The sequence below is a fragment of the Solenopsis invicta genome, chromosome 6 (genome assembly GCF_016802725.1).
Source record: "Solenopsis invicta isolate M01_SB chromosome 6, UNIL_Sinv_3.0, whole genome shotgun sequence".
Taxonomy (NCBI): domain Eukaryota; kingdom Metazoa; phylum Arthropoda; class Insecta; order Hymenoptera; family Formicidae; genus Solenopsis; species Solenopsis invicta.
The window spans coordinates 1,721,955-1,738,457 of record NC_052669.1 but is presented as its reverse complement, the minus strand read 5'-3'; the positions used below and the strand labels follow the sequence as shown (position 1 = coordinate 1,738,457).

The 16,503-nt window shown below is 35.7% G+C and overlaps 1 long non-coding RNA gene across 1 annotated transcript in view; it reads left to right on the top strand.

Annotated features, from left to right (window-relative positions):
• The first annotated feature begins 3,970 nt into the window (after positions 1 to 3,970).
• The window catches only part of LOC120358196, a 77,386-nt gene continuing 64,853 nt past the window's right edge, over positions 3,971 to 16,503 (top strand). Inside the window, exons 1-2 of the long non-coding RNA XR_005575145.1 lie at positions 3,971 to 4,931; positions 5,474 to 5,524. This is a non-coding gene — a long non-coding RNA (uncharacterized LOC120358196). The remainder of the gene's footprint in view (positions 4,932 to 5,473; positions 5,525 to 16,503) is intronic.

The following is a 16,503-nucleotide window of genomic DNA, read 5'->3' as shown; positions in this document are numbered from 1 at the left end:
CACACGCGTGTAGTATACCTTGTCTACACGGAAAGAAGCGTTTGATCACAGCTACTAAATGCCGAGTGAAATAATGCCAGTTAAATATTCGGTTAATCCATACAATCCCACTCTTTTCTTCAGTGTGTATTCAATCGATATAATTCTTTCGTTTCTCTTCGTTCCCATTCTCGCTATACTTATATCAATTGCTGATCGAAGAATCGCCTTGCGATACGTCTTCAGCAGGGCGCAATCTCGCAGACCCACACGCACCAATACGCACGTGCACGTAGGAGATATACAATCGTGCCATTACGTCGATAATGACATGCGGCGACGTGTTACGCTCCGATTATAGATCGGCGCTCTACTCGAAATCCGTGTCGGGGCCTGCAAATCTGCGATGCAGGACATGCGATATGTAATCACTGGGAAATTGCTGAAATTAATTTTCAGTTGTCAAAGCTATACTGAAATGAATTTTCCATAAAATACAATGTTAAACGTTGCTCGCAAATGAGCTGTTTGTTTCGAAAGCTGTGTAATTTGCGTTAAAAAAAATTGCATCTGCATTGCATTTAAAAATTAGGAGAGATTTAATATTTCGGCGTAAATTATGAGAAAGGAATTATTAAACGGAATTAAACGGAAGTTTATGCGCCTACTTCCTATTTATGTAGTAATAACAGGATAATGGATAGGTGGGTTGAGTGTGTTGTAGGGATTACATTATTGCGCCGAGGAATTAAATTTGCCATTTTCAGATAATAATAGAAATGAGAAACCAGCAACGTAACTAAAAATTTAAATTAACATATCCGTTTATAATATCTCAGATTTTCCCAGGTCTATTTCCCCGTGTAAATCGAATGAATCTTGCAATAATGCCTTATTTGAGCGGGGCGATCCCATATATTACATAGGATAGCGTATATCATGCCTCGTCTGCTGGAGATGTAAATATGTAATGCAGCAAATATCTGACAAGCCATGTATAACTTTTTCGCCGTCGACTTGTCGCGGGAATATATCGATACTGTAATTTACATATCTAAAATTACCCGCGGCGCACTATATCATACTTATCGATGCAAATCGAAAAGCCGCGTTCGCGCGAAATCGTATGTAGCACAATTGAAATTTTGCGATGATTCACGATCGTCATCGTCGGTTCGAACATACGCTTCGCTCCGGGCGCATACAGAGTTTGTTAATTTAAATGTTATGCGCAGATAATCTGCTGCGTTGCGATCATCATATCGTTCTCGTAACAAATTGCAAGGTAGTAAGCTCTCATCTCCTGGCGTTTTGTAGGTCGCGTGTGTTAGCCGCGTTTCTCGGACGCACGCTGGGAGCTGTTAGCTATCCTTTTTTCCGATAAGAAAAGACTCGCTCCTGACAGAACGATCAGTCAAGATCGAGCAGGGCAAGACGTTCATCTAGCGTCAATTACTAAGCTTCGCTTTCGAAAAGAAGTAACAATTTGCCTCCATCTTCTTCGCTTCGGCGTTTCTCCAGTGTATTTTGAACTTAATTTTTTTTATCAATAAATGTGTTTACGATTAAACTCGACGTGAATTTTTGTTTGTTATATTTTTATTTTCTCTGAATTTTCAAAGTTAAGCTAACGAAGGTAATGCCAATTTTTTCAGGTAAATTTTATCAAATGAGAGAAATAGGGGTACAATAACATCCTGCGATCCTGGAATCGCAACGCATCAAAATTGAATGCAAAATTTAAGTCGAGGCTTTTCGCGAAGCTCAATTGTAATACCGTCGTGATCGCAGCTCCTATGAGTTCTCTCTACGGAGAACTATGCTGATAAGTTTGATTAATTACGGATCGGCTAGGCGCGCGCGGCAGGATTATCCGTTTTCAGAGGAAACGCGAAAACGCGTCGGATATTTCCAATAATTCGCCGTCTTTGCAACGCGAACGGGATTGGGAATCCTTTGTCTTCCGTTCGTGCGGCGTCTATCGATCAACCATCTACCATCCGGTCTCCTAAAATTTCGTTTTCCTATATTTTTTTTCTTTCTTTTACACGACCTATCGCATCATAGGCGGATATATGGCAGAAGCCTCATCGATCTTAGTTACGAAAGTTTAAACATAAGAAGATCTGAACGCGCTATCCGTTAATTACACGTTTCTCGAATGGCGTGAAAGAAGGTTTTATGACGGGTAAAACGTTAATTTCTACCGAGTCGGAGTGCATGAACCCACCTATATTGCACTAATGACCTTCTCGTTGGAATTGGCAGATACGGGAGCGGTGTTCTCATCGCGATGATATATTACGTTATCTTAATCTATGGATTGTCTTGAGAGTCGCGTATCTTTTTGTTCACTTTCTTTTTAATTATTCGACAAGGATACCATCCATTCATTCTTACATGGAAAAAATTGTACTCTCAAAATAAAAGGACTATGCACTTAGTACTTTAACTCTCTTAACACCTATTCTTAATGAACAAGAATGTACTCATCTTTTCTAAAAGATTCTTTGAAACTAAGAATATAATCTTACTAATGAGCTTCTGGACAATGACGTTCTACATACACCATGTTTTATCTAATGTTCGCGACAATTATATCGTTATAATTTAATATAGTGCAGCGTACATGCGGAAAAAAATAATCTGAAAAAAAGCGTTTACTCAATTTACTTCTTTCTTTTTAGGAAGTAATGACTATCTTTAATAAAGAATATTGTTTTGATAATTGTTTTAAAATATACTTATTACAAATTAAAAAAAAAATTATTATCCTATACTGAAAAAAAATGCATACTCTGTTGAAGAATATTATAAAATTATATTGAAAGAAAGTCCGAATAATTAGAAAATCGAATTTTTGTTTTAACTTAACGTTCTTGATGAAAGTATTAAATTACTAGAATTCAAAATACATTTGGAATAAATTTGATGTTTATAATAAACTTTGCTAGATATGTAGATATAAAATAATTCAAATAATTGATAAATAATATTTATTTAATTCAATTACATATTTTAATTTCCAAGTATATTTGCAGAAATTATTAAGTAAATATTATTTGTTTCAAATAAATGATAAGTGTATTTTAAGGTTCTTGTTAAAAAATATTCTTTGCAAAGATAATTCCCCGTTACTTAAAATTTAAAAAACTGAAAACTGAGTTTTTTATAGCAGGAAAATGATATTTTTCTGCGTGTAGTATGTTCGATGGTCAAAATCTTAAACATTATGATATTTAAATAATAGAGACTGTATCAAAAAGTAGCTCGAAGAGATAATTTAATCGTCACATACAATATATCATGTTTTAAAGATGGTATATATCCTAACATGTTTTAAAGATCATTTCTAAAAGTATTTTTATTTGTTTTTAGTTTTCGTCGGCGAAAGACAGTGTCTTTTAATAAACTTCAATATTTTTAAATTACATTTTCCTTTCTGACAAATTATTCCTGGAGTAAATCCTATAATGTTATTTTATTTATATATCCTCACTAAAATGTCCTCACTAATCTATTCTTTCGAGGAATTTCCTCTCCAGTTAAAAAAATTTTCTTGGTGCTCATTTCAGAAGAAATGACTATAAATTAAATAACGGAGGTAACACGATATACCGAACAGTCACATATATCCTAAATTATCATAATTAATTTGAAACGTAAAGAATTGAATGTAAATTTATTGTACGTTAAATATTTTGCAGGGCGAAAGGTGTTTGGCATACGGCGCGGACGCTGTGTCCTTCGCGACGCTACGTCGTATTTACACGGCGGTTACTCGGCGGGCAGCGGCGACATGAATCACTTCTTTCTCAATGGGTCCCATACTTATCAATCGGACGACGAGAACCACATGCATCCACACGAGAGACGAAAGAGAAGGGATACGCACGCACTGCGATGTTCGCGACTACTGCGATACTGCTCTCGGAGCAGCTTGGGCCCGAGCAGTTGCGTGCGCATCGCCCCCCACCTCGCGCCTCTCGCGTGAACGTCGTCAGTGATCAGAGATGGCCGACCCACCGGCTGTGGACAGTGAGCGTGTGTGGAGGGGATGTTTTCTGCGTCTACAGTTCGACAACTGGGAACTTTGGAGCATATTTTCGGATGTCCGGAGTAACCGAATCAGGTGGCGATCTGTTGGTGACTCTCGTTAGTCGCGATGTACGACGTAATCGGTCGAATCGCGAAACTGCGCACAACGAAACTTCTCGAATCACGGCGTGAAATTTGCCACTTCATTTCGTACGCGTCACACAACGTAACCGAAAGCCGCGAGTGTATCGGACGAAGGGAAGTGTGGTTGTGTCCCTGCGTGTCTTTCTGTATTTACTTCCAGCGCAGTAAGTTCCGGGAATCGGTAATTGCGTCGCGTTGTTAATCTGCGAGATGCGTAACGCCTGGCGTTTCTCGGGCCGATTCGCGTGTGATTTGCAATGTGAGTGTGACGAGCAAGTGTCGGAAATGACGCACTCGTTCGTCACACTCGGCGTCGGGACAATAGACAATGGCGGGTGTGCATCGTCGAGTGTGTGTATTATTTTCAGACTCGTTCGAAGACGAGTTCGAAGGTGTTGTGCGAGTGTTCAACGAAGGACCAGTGTATCCGTTGGTCTCTCGCGTTAATCGTGATGTGCGATGTAATCGGTCGGGTCGCAAAACTGCGCAGCGAAGCTTTTCGACTGGCGTAAACTGTCGCGTTGATTAATCCGCGGGATGTGTGACGAGATTGGCGTTCCTCGAGCCGATTTGCGTGTGACGAGAGAGCGCGGGGGAAGACGCGGCGTCGGAGCAGCGACGAAAGTAGCGGTGCATCGTCGGGTGTGTGAATTATTTTCAGACAAATTCGGAGTTCGGTAGTGTTGTGCGAGTGTTTGACGAAGGATCCCAGTGTATCTGAGAGGAGGAGGAGGCCTGGGAGGCATCAGGCGACGGCGGAACAACCCTGAGTAAGTGATTTAACCTAACCTGATCTAATCTTTTCGTTATATCAAAATTTACTCATCCTCCGATTTACGCACAATTTTTTGTACGCGGTTTTTTTACGAGAAAAATAATTCCTCCGTATACACGGTATTTTTTGCGGTTTTATTTTACGTGACCGTAAAATATATTTATTTCTATGATATTTATTAAAAGTATTCGATATCAGTGAATCAAGTTTTTTACTCAATCGTACTTACAATATTCTGACCTCTTTTCCGGTTGACTGCGACTGAGTACTGACTGCGATAAAGAAACTTTAAATTTGTTTTTTCTAAGTCTTGTTATTCTTTTTGTGCGAACATAATATAAAATAAATATTTTTACAACATACGTGAGCTTTTCTCTTACGTATTCTTATTTATACTGGCAGACTCCCATTCTCAACCGTATAAAAAATTATGTGGAACGGATACTCTGCATAAATTGAAGGATGAATGTATACCTAAATATCTAACAAGACGTTTAATAATATTTAATATAATGGATATATTTTTGTATTTTACAGATCAACGTAGTCTGCGATGCTGTTTGATTTCCGCTGCTGCGCATCGTATCGGTGAGTGAAACAATTTTTTTATTTTACATTAAGGTAACGAATGTATTTTGAGAAAGATACAACAAGTCTTATGAAACTGTTACCTTAATATAAATGGGCTACAACAGATTAGGGTCAATATTTAATTGTGAAGCATTTTCTTTTACATTGACAAAATTTTCAGCAAGCGCAATACAAAAAGCTTGAAAATAAGATATATTGCACTGAGAGAAAAAATGTTTTACAACAAAAAAATTTTACTTAACACAATAAATTTATTTGCTCGTCAAGTTCCAATAGCTTATTTACTTGCAATCAAGTAAAAAAATTTCTTAATTGAAATATTTATAGTAAAGTAAGTAAAATGAAATAATTTTTATACAAGTAACTTTCTCGCAGCTCTAGAAAATACATTTACTGGTAGGCTATTTTTATATTCAAGATAATCAGATTTTTTAATCTAAGAAAACAATTTAACTAAGTTTAATAATATTATTACTTTATTTGTAAAATCATTTTATTTAAATGTAAAAAATGCAAGAATACAAAATTATATACTTTAGGTAATATATCTATTTGCTTAAAAATATTTTTACTTAAACAGAGCAAACAAACTTGCATCAAAATATATGGTTTTAAGAAAATATATTTAAAAAAATTTTCTCTCGGTGTACTTAGACAATTATGGTATTAAATGCATTACAATTAAATATTCAAATTGATTATTTAGGAAAATAGCGAGAAATAAGAAAAAAGGAAGAAAGAAAGTTGAAATTAAAACTGTAACGTAAATATATTGACATAATATATTAAGCGTAAACCGAATAATGCAAACAATAAACACATCTCAGTTTTATCAACATTTTTTCGTGTTGTAGATTATAACAAAATCAATAATTTCTTATTTGCCACGATTGCTTAGCTAAATTACAATCAAATGTACAATTGCGAACATCGCAAATTAAAAAATAATTTAAAAGTTAAAAGTTAAAGTTAATATCTTTTAACTTAGTTTTTTAAATGAGTTAATTTTTAACTTCAATTAGTTATTTTTAAAACACATAAAATTTAACCTTTTTCTTAAAATTTTATAAAAATGCGAGAGTAATTCTCAAGTTTATAGAGAATACAATTTTTTCGGTGTAGTCTTAACAAAATTTTGTTTAAATGCCCCCTTTCTAAAAGGATCTTGTTACATTTGATACACTCGTACGGCTTTCGATTATTACGTTGCAGATTTAAAAATTCTGTTTTTTGTTTTTACAAACTTGTTGATAACTCTTCGATTCGTTTTGAACATGATCGTTGAGTACATTCGCAATAACTCGTCGCTTGATCTCGACGCGAGCACGGTGCGAGAGTCCACGGTGCGAGAGTCGATGGTCCATTTTTATTTTTTTTTATCCCCCTCCTCCCTCCCTCCGCCCTCGCATTAAAAGCTCAGCTTTGATAGCCTGCGAGAGCCCGGGGTCTATATCCGCGCTTTCACGACGTCGCTATATCGCTCGTGTCGGCGGGATGAAGTCGCAAAGATACACCGATGGCGGTGGGTCCTTTCGCGAGATCGTTACGGGATCTTTACGAGTTCCTTACAAGTTCGTTGTGAGGAACGAGGCAAAAAAAAAGAGCGAAAAACGAGAGGGAGAACCGTCCGCGCGGATGTAGATGCGAATCCTGTTTATCGAGTTCGCGTTCCTCGCAGCGTTACTCGCTTCCGCCGTTTTAGGATGGGCTAGACACGAGCGTCAAATAACGGCACGAAATGGCATTCTTCGCCGGATACTAACTTCCGCGGGAACGTCTGTATCGTATCGACGTTTCTTTCTTCCTTCTTTTTCATCGCTTTCTGCTTTTTTTTTCTTGCAATATGCGGTTTCTGCAAGCACAATTGCGAAAAGTATCTAAATAGATTTGACGGGCATTTTGGAGAGAGTTCTGTTATTCAATTTTTTAACTCTGTAGCGTTTAAGATATTGTATATACATTTTGAATATCTACGAGAATAATTGTTCATATTTGTTTTTTCGACTTTGAGTTTAAAGAATGTTCTTACATAAGATACAGAATGCAGGTTGCAGATCGCAAATTCAAATGCGACAGTCAAACAAAAGCGTGAAATAGTATCAATGACGCTTCCGAATGGTTATTGCATTCTACGTCCGCATTCTACGACGGACGCATCTGCATCTTATATAAGAATGGCTTTAAAGGATCTGATACGTTACTAAACTCGTATACAATATCAAAAAGAGCCTGAGATTGAAAATCGATACGCATGTAAAAGATCAGGTGTATCTGTATGAGAAGTAATTAATTCATGTAGCATAAAAGTTTGCAGAAATATTATTGCAATATTGATGTAACGTTGCAACAATGTTGCTACAAGCTCTGTGTCGCACGGATGCTGTATGATTTAATTTAACATATATAAAAGGAATTAAAATAGGTCAACATTTTCTTTAAACTCCATTTACATGGTGGCTCGAAATTCGCGAATCAAAATACTGTAGCAAATAAGTTGATGAAAAATCAAGTAAAATATTTATTAATTTTTTATTTCAGTTCTAGTTTGACATATAAGAGCTTAAGAATACATGGATTATATCTCAAAACATTATCTCAAAAATATAAAAATTTCATAGAATATTCTAGTATTACGTTTGAGATCCAGTTACTCGTTTAAAAGTTATTTATTTAAAATTGCAGCAAAATATAGTAATTTTTGCTTCGAAAATTGTTACAAATCATTATAAATTTGCAGCTAAATTTCAGAGTTAAAATTCGGGCATTCGCGACAGACGCGTCCAACATTTTTTGTTGTTAGTTAGGAAAAAAAAGAATAAATCTAGAAAAACCTTTAGTTTTTAAAATTTGGTAACTTTAGCTGGTATTGTACAACCAAAACATTCTCAAAGATAGCTCAATCAGAAATTACGTTTAGACACCTGTCAAGCGATCACTAATATTATCACAAACAAAAGTGATAGACGTGCGACAGTTTAAATATAATTTGTGATTGATTTTGAATCCATATATTTTAAAAGAACTACTACTTGAAATAAAAATCTAAAAACAACTATTTAATTGAATTTTTCAAAGATTTTCTTGCCACCGTACTTTAACTCGCGAATTTCGGGACACCGTGTATAATCAAATATCTATTCCCGCAGAGCGTGCAAATATCACATTTATCCAAATAAAATTAAATGTCCGTTTCAGGGATAAGGTAAATTCTATTGATCGGCAATGAGCCTTTTCCTTCTACTAAAAGGAGGATTCGCGTAATATCCCTGCTTTCTCTGCGCAAGCGAAACGCAAAACTCTTTCGCAGCTCTCTCGCGCTCACGATTTCAGAAACGGCCACGTGACTCGCAGCCCGATCCGCTCAAGTAAGAAACTCGAGGATATTTCGCGGGAATTCCCGGGAATCCCGCCGATAACTCTCCCCGTATCTGCGCTGACTCGGCCATTTCTCCGCTTCCGCGAGTACGACATCCGCGAGAAGTCCGATAAAATGGAAAGCAAGAGAGGGAGAGAGAGAGAGAGAAACGGGAGAGACGTTTATTTAGCGCTCCGCTATGCAGTTTCCGTGGCTCCTTGAAAACGGAGAATATAAGACGTGTGTTTACGTAAAACAATATTATTGGTACAATATTTCTCATCCTAAATCTCGTATACAAATAATGTAGCGTGTACGATCAACGTTCTTCTCTCGAGCCAAAAGAAAAGACGACGTTGCAATCTGTCGCGATAAAAAATTAAATTCTTTCCACTTTGTATATTTTAGACGACTTTATCCTTATTGATACTTACAGACCACAAGCTCAGTCCACTCGTACTCTGAATCTTTCACACGTATTTTTATCGTTCCGCGAGTATCTCAAAGAAATCGACGACGGGGCTTACTGTAATTCCGTTTGAAGTCCTCGCCGAAGTTGTTATACGGCAAATGGAACGAGACTACCGAGAAGGAGATCTCGTCTCGAGGAAAAGGGACGTGCATCGTCGTCCTCGAAGATCGAATTCGATCTTGCGACGACGAAGGCTCGCGCGCATCGCATGAATAATAAACTCCCGGGCACTTCCCAATCGCAGATTATTATTGAAGCTGATCACCAGTCCCAACGTACAGTCCTGCTTTTAATTGCGTTAGATTGCTATAGACGAACGCGGCAGAAAGCCATCGATCCGATATATGTTATGCATTTGCGGTACATTTTAATTTTTGAAAAAGCAATCAAGGAGGGAAAACGCGAGTATATTTAGCTCGATTTCAGCATTGCTGCACGTGAAATGTTGGTTTTCTACTGATGATCTTTTAATTTTTGTGATATTAAATACGTTTGGATGAAACAATTCCAGTGCAAATACCTCACTTTTTTTTTTTATAATGTCGTCTCGATGATGCTCGAGAATTTCAGACTCGTAAATGATTTTCTGATAAATAATCTGCAACATTGAATTACAATGTGATTGTAATGAATATTTAAAAACTCATTCGCAGAAATCGGATCCAGTTTCACAAATAAATTTAACAGTTTGACGCGATATTTAATAACGAATCGCGAAGAGAGGTTTGTTTTGGTGAATTGTCGTGCTAGACAACTTCGGGTTTGGACATTCGATTCATTTTATATGCGGCAGTCTAGTAAAAATAAATCACATATAATCGGACTTTTGCTATACATTCGCAAACAAATTCGAGATTGTTTGAAACCGTTGCCTTGGAAAGTTTCGTGCGAATATATTTAATAGAACGATCGAGCCGTGAAGACCTATCGAGCGGAGCGATAAATCGCCGAGGAGACACGGAAGATCAGGAGAGAACGCCGGGAAGTAAAGCAAGATGAATGCCAGAAGAGAAAGACGAGGAGAAAGAAAAAAAATCAACGCCGAAGAAGAGGTCACACTTGAATTCGGCGAGCGGAAGAATGATGGCGCGAATCGATATTTGCCGAGTGGTGACTTCATCGCGGTGTGTCCTATGAAGAATTTGTGACAATAACATACTGAGCAAGTGTATCTTGTATATTAATCTATAGATTTGCTTGTGATATTTCGAAAACAGCAGCATTTTAAAATTTTAGCAGTTGATCATTTAAAAATGATTAGGAATGAAATTTAATTATTATAGTAGGGATTCTTAAAGTCGCGATTCACTGATGGGTTGGAAGTTGATTTTTGATGAGTCGTGAAAAATTTTTACCTAACTATGATAGAAATATAAACTGAATTTTGTCACAAACTTCTAAACAATTGTTATAAACATTTTGTACAGGAAAATAATTCGCTTTGATGCGACGTAAAAATATTCTTCACATCTCTATATTCCATATTTTGAAAAATAACTTTATAAGATTATATTCAACAAAAAATTAAAAAATAGAAGGATTAAGGTGATATAAATAAATAATTTTTTTTCTCTCGCCTGTTCTTTCGTAATTCCTAAAGTTAGATGGGTCGCAGATGTTTGTCATTTTAAAAAATGGGTCGCAAATGTTTGTTATTCTAAAAAATGGGTCACGATCCACATAAGTTTGAGAAAACCTGATTTATAAAGAACAATTGTCAATACCTCCCTTCCTTCCCGACATATATCTCTTAAAACAACACATCCTTATTTCTCGAAAACTAAACATTGCACTTTAGTGCAATGCTAATAAAGACTGCTTAGATAATTAAAGATGTAAATATCCATAATTCATAATTTATTCATAATTCTTGATTTTTACACAAAATCTGCTAAAAACGAATTCTTTAAACGCAAGAATAAAATTTGCAAATTGCACTTTAAAATTGTATGTGTAGCTATGGTTTAGTTTCTTTAAATTATCTGAAATTAAAAGGTAATTTTTTATTTTTTTGTACTTATCATTTTTAGATTACAGAAGAGATTTTTAAAACTTTTATTTTTTGTGAGACTACACACATTTGAATTAAAAATTTACACTTTTTTTAAATAAGTTTTTTTTCTGTCTGTTATAACCTAATAAACATATAAAAATCGGAAAAAGTTTACGTGATCCAAAGCCGAATGTTATTGAAAATATTGCTTAAAAATTTCAAGTTAATCGGATAAACCATGTTTGATGTATTGTGGCTATCGATTTGAAAAACGTTTTGGGAAAAATATGTCCAAAATTCTATTTTTCACAAATACTTCTAAAACAGATTGTATATCTATCTCTTTAAATAAAAGTTTTACGGTATGTTACAAAATACCCTATTTTCCGATTTGCTAAGATCCTATAATCTTAAAAGTAAAAGAATATCAATTTCGGAAACATACGTTTACACACACACACGCACACACACGCGCGCGCGCGCGCGCGCGAAATCGTTTCTTATCGTAACAGTTTGACGGCGTTTATTCGTTAATTATGTCGTTAAGTTTTATTAGTAATTGGATAAGTTTGCGACGTCGCAGACTCGGGATACAATGCGTGCGCTGCGTGTCGCGTGCCGTTGTGTGCCGAGTGAACTTCGTACTCGCGAGACGCTGAACTCGACAATGCGACGATTCACTGCTCCCAGGATGAACGTATTTACTTTCGAGCGTTTTCCTATTCCGCCTTTCAGTACACCTGGCAACAGTCTATTACGCGATATCGACAGACGTTGAAACTGCAGGGCTCGTTTCAGCGCACGCGAGACAGACGAGCTTGCGAAAATCTCGCCAGTATTTTCGAAACAATTTCTCGCTCGCGCAGCCTACGTCGTCGCAAACCCGTGAACTTTCATATTTTTGCTCTTTCACGGTAACAAAAGACTGTCTTTCGACTTTATGGATTACATTATTTTTTTTTTTTATTAAGATTCTCAAAATATTTGAGGTTTTTATTTAACATTAATTGTAAAAAATTAATTGAATTTGCAAAATCCGATATTTAAATGTTGGAGTTTTATGATATACTAGACATCTAAATTAAAATCTCGTATAAGTAATAGATATTCCTTTATTTCAGCATTTCCTCTGGATTTTCTTGCGCTCCTAATTTCACGGTACTATACTGCGCGTATATTCGGCCGAAGGAATTCACGCTTGTCGTGCAAATTCCACTCGGTTTTCCGCAAGTCGCGCGAGGCAGAGCTCGCGACGGACGCGCGGATTTTCCCGCGATTTCCACGTGCTAACGAGCTCTGAGTTTCTTGCGTGAAATATATCGCCATAGTCGCGCTTAAGCGGGTTGCGGTAAGGTCTGTAGGCCATTTCCTCAAGAGCTCGGAGTTTCCACACGATTCCTCCGTCTTGTCCACGGTACCGTTGGCGTTTTTCTCCCTTTGTGTTTTCTCGGTTCTTCTTCTTTTCTCAACTCAGCTCTCGGAAGACGAAGCGTGAGAGGACCGCGTGCTCGCGACGTGATAAGCTCCATTGGAAAATCGCTATTAATCCACGTATCTCTAGATCGAGTAATATGACGTATAAAGCGGAAATAAAACAAATCCGCGGTTTATAAAATTTATTTTCAACGCGGCTTGTTATTTCATAAATTTTACAAATTAAAGAGCCAGGTAGAAAGAGAGGAAATTGCGTGGAAAAATGAATCTATTGGATTTTAATTGTTTTATACACGTGCTCGTGAATCAAATTTATTATCTGATCTTTATCATCAAGGCTCTCTCGTTCCCTCACTCTTTTCATGTGTGATGCGTTAATAGTGCTTTCCACGAAAAATCTAGAACTCCGTGTAGCATCTGGCGATATTTCAGTGGGTCGAGGTAACTTCAAAGCCTGCGGTTCGCAAACTGCCCCAACTTTAGCCCCAACTTCAGTACAGACAGGTTCCCTTTGCACACGCTATTCGATAATCACGTAATTAGATAATACCGTCTATAATCGGTATCTATTTAGCGCTTGCCACTTTAAAGCGCGTTTAATGTATCGCTGAAGTAGATTAAATCGTTTATGTGGAAAAAAACTCTGTCGTAAACTGTGTTCTATTGCATTTTATCACTTTTAGCGCCGGAATAAGTAGTAGAGGTAAATCGCTAGTACCGACATACTTTGCTTCAGGATTTCTTAGACAAAAATTACAAATAAAACTTTGGAAACAAATACAAATTAGAAAGTATCTTTTATCGAGTGATAGCAATTTTTATTATATTATTTTAAATTTTGCAATAATTAAGTTTTTCGTAAAACAAGCAAAACTAAGTGCCTGACAAAATAAGCATAAAAACCGATAATGTTACTTTTTTTTCTTTTACTTTAACATTAGTTAACTGTGTTAAAATACAAGTTAATGTACATGAAGATTCTTAGAAATCTTTTATTTTAATGTAAAATATTTTTTTCGATTTATATAAATATCCTATGTTGTTTCACAAGACGCAACATGTAATGCGACAATCTATGCATAAAAATTAGATTAGGTTACTAACTTAATAGATAGATCGCCCAATGCTGTATTTTTTATTCTATTTTATATAGTTTTTATTATTTTATAATCTCTCTTATTTATAATTGAGACAGTTTATGCTGCACCATGATTTTGTGTTCAAAATCGCATTATAAGAATCAAGAATAAGAAAAGGAAGAATTATAAATAAAACCGTTTTAAGATACTACGAATATATAAAACAGTTTAATATTATCAATAATGTTGGCAATGTTGTTTAAATCAAAGCTCAGCGTGTTGTACATACATTTCGGCCTATTTTCAGCTTGATTCCGCCTAGCATTGTTTCCCTCACCGCTTTGGACGCAGTTCAAATGCCAAGCGACACTGGACTGTTTGTGGGTTGGTCAGGTAAAGGGAATAGCGCTAGGCGGGGTCAAGCTGAAAATCGGCCAAAATGTACAATGTGTGTTGAATAATGGTTTAAACAATACAATTTGCAAAAGAAAGTCGTGCAAATTTTATTCTTGCTTTTGAAGAATTCATTTTTTCAATTTTTTTATATAGAAAAAGAACTACAGATATATAAATTATGGAGTTTTACTTTTTTGTTTAAATAGCGTGTTTTTATCAGTATTAATAATGTGCGATGTTTAATTTCAGAGAAATAAGGAAATGCTATTTTAAGAGACCTAAATCGGCTATTGGCAATTTTCTTCTAAAACAAAAACATTGTTCCCTTTTCTTGTCTATTTTATTCCATTTTTATTTCATTACAGATCGTAAAAATTTAAAAGCATAATCAACTTACGATACTGAATTAAGTAGAATTAAGAATGAAAAGTAATTTATGCGTTTACTACGTGGCTTTAATTTGTAAATATTTAAGACAACATATTGCAAGACACTAAACTTCGATCAACGTACGTTGCAAAATGAATTTATTTGAGACTAACAGCATGAAGTTGCAATTTTATTCAAAAGGCAACACGTAGCTTTTACTTAAGTAGAATATCTTATTCACTAAGTCACGACGACAAGTTTGAAAATAATTATGGGCTTGAATAACTTGCAAGATCAAAGCGATCTTGATGTAACGTCGTAGAATGTGTAACGTAGATAAGGATTATGGTACAGCACATACAGCAACATTTTACATACGGGTGTCGAGTGAAGTAAAGTTTCGTAATTGAATTTTATAAAGCGGTAAATTGATAGTACATTGAGCACGAAGAAAGTTCGAATCGCATTTTATGCGCCAAGTATAAGATACGTTAACTATAAACGTCACAGGTCCGTTTTACTACACGTTTGCCGCGAAAAATTTGTTTCTCCCGCGTGATTAATGAAAGTCGCGGTAAAATAAATGTGTCGAGAAGTCAAGTTAGTTAAAAAAATTCGTCACGAAACCAATAATAGTTAACAGAATGTTGCATGAGCATTCTTTGACGGTTTTACGAATTTGCCGTTTCTTCACGAAAATTTAATGGAAGACTATTATCGGCCGTAATCTTTCAATTTTTATTATCCTCTGTTTAGTCTAATCTCTGATGTATAGCGTGATATGTCCGGAGCACCTCTCGAACTCTTGGCTCATGATAAAAAGCCGTCCCCGAGCGTTTTCATCATCCGAGAAAATCGATTTTGGTGAAACGATGCGAACGGTATTATCGGCCGCAAGAAGGAATTAAGCACATTATAGACGGCGTATCTTTCCCTTTCTTTCTTGCACAAGGCGTCTTAGATTGGACATTTTCTCTGAGCCAAAAAACGGTAACGACTAAACTACGAGGAAAGTTTTCAATATCGTCAGCATCGACAATTTCTAAAATAAACAGCTAAGAATTAAAGAGATGACATGTTATCTACCTCGAGAGCATACATAGACAAAAAAAAAGAATACCGCAGTCAATTTTCAGCAAACTTTCTCTGAAAGTAATTTTAATTTATGGTTAGTCACCAAGTCATATAAAGTAGAAAATTAAAAAGTTGTGAATAGTAGAGAGTGATAGAGAGCGCTCCCCTTCGATTAAAATTTCTTGCTTGCTCTTATACTGTTTGGTTCGAAAACTTGCATCGCGAAAGATTCAGATGAGCTTCGTGAGCGTCTAATAAAATCGTTGCGTGTTATATCCTTTCGCAGATAAGTTTAATTCGAAAGACGTGTTGCTTTGAGAAATCTAGGAATGTTTAAATTTCCTTGCGTAAAGAAAAGTAATACTGTTTGTTATAAATAAAGTAAATTACAGTACGTGTAGTTTTGTTAATACAATTTATTATTTGTTTAATTACATAATCTCCGTTATTGTCTATCGTTGTCCATTTATTTATTAATTTTTTAATTCTTTTCTCAAAAAAGCTAATTAACTTTGAAAAATGTACTATATATAAAGCGATTCGAACATCACTTGTTCTTACAAAACTTTTTCTTTGTAACAAGATAGTACTTCAATAATCGAAGAGTTCTTAAAAAAAACTGTTTCATTAGTTTTATCAATAACTGATGAAATATCATCAATTACCGATATAGCAATCAGTTTATTGACAAACACTTTATCAGTTCTTTTCTTCAAGAAGAGATAGTAAGTCTTGGGATAAATAAGGTAGATGAAGGAATAATTCTTATCTTAATTCTCTAACTTTTTGTTACGCACGCAATTT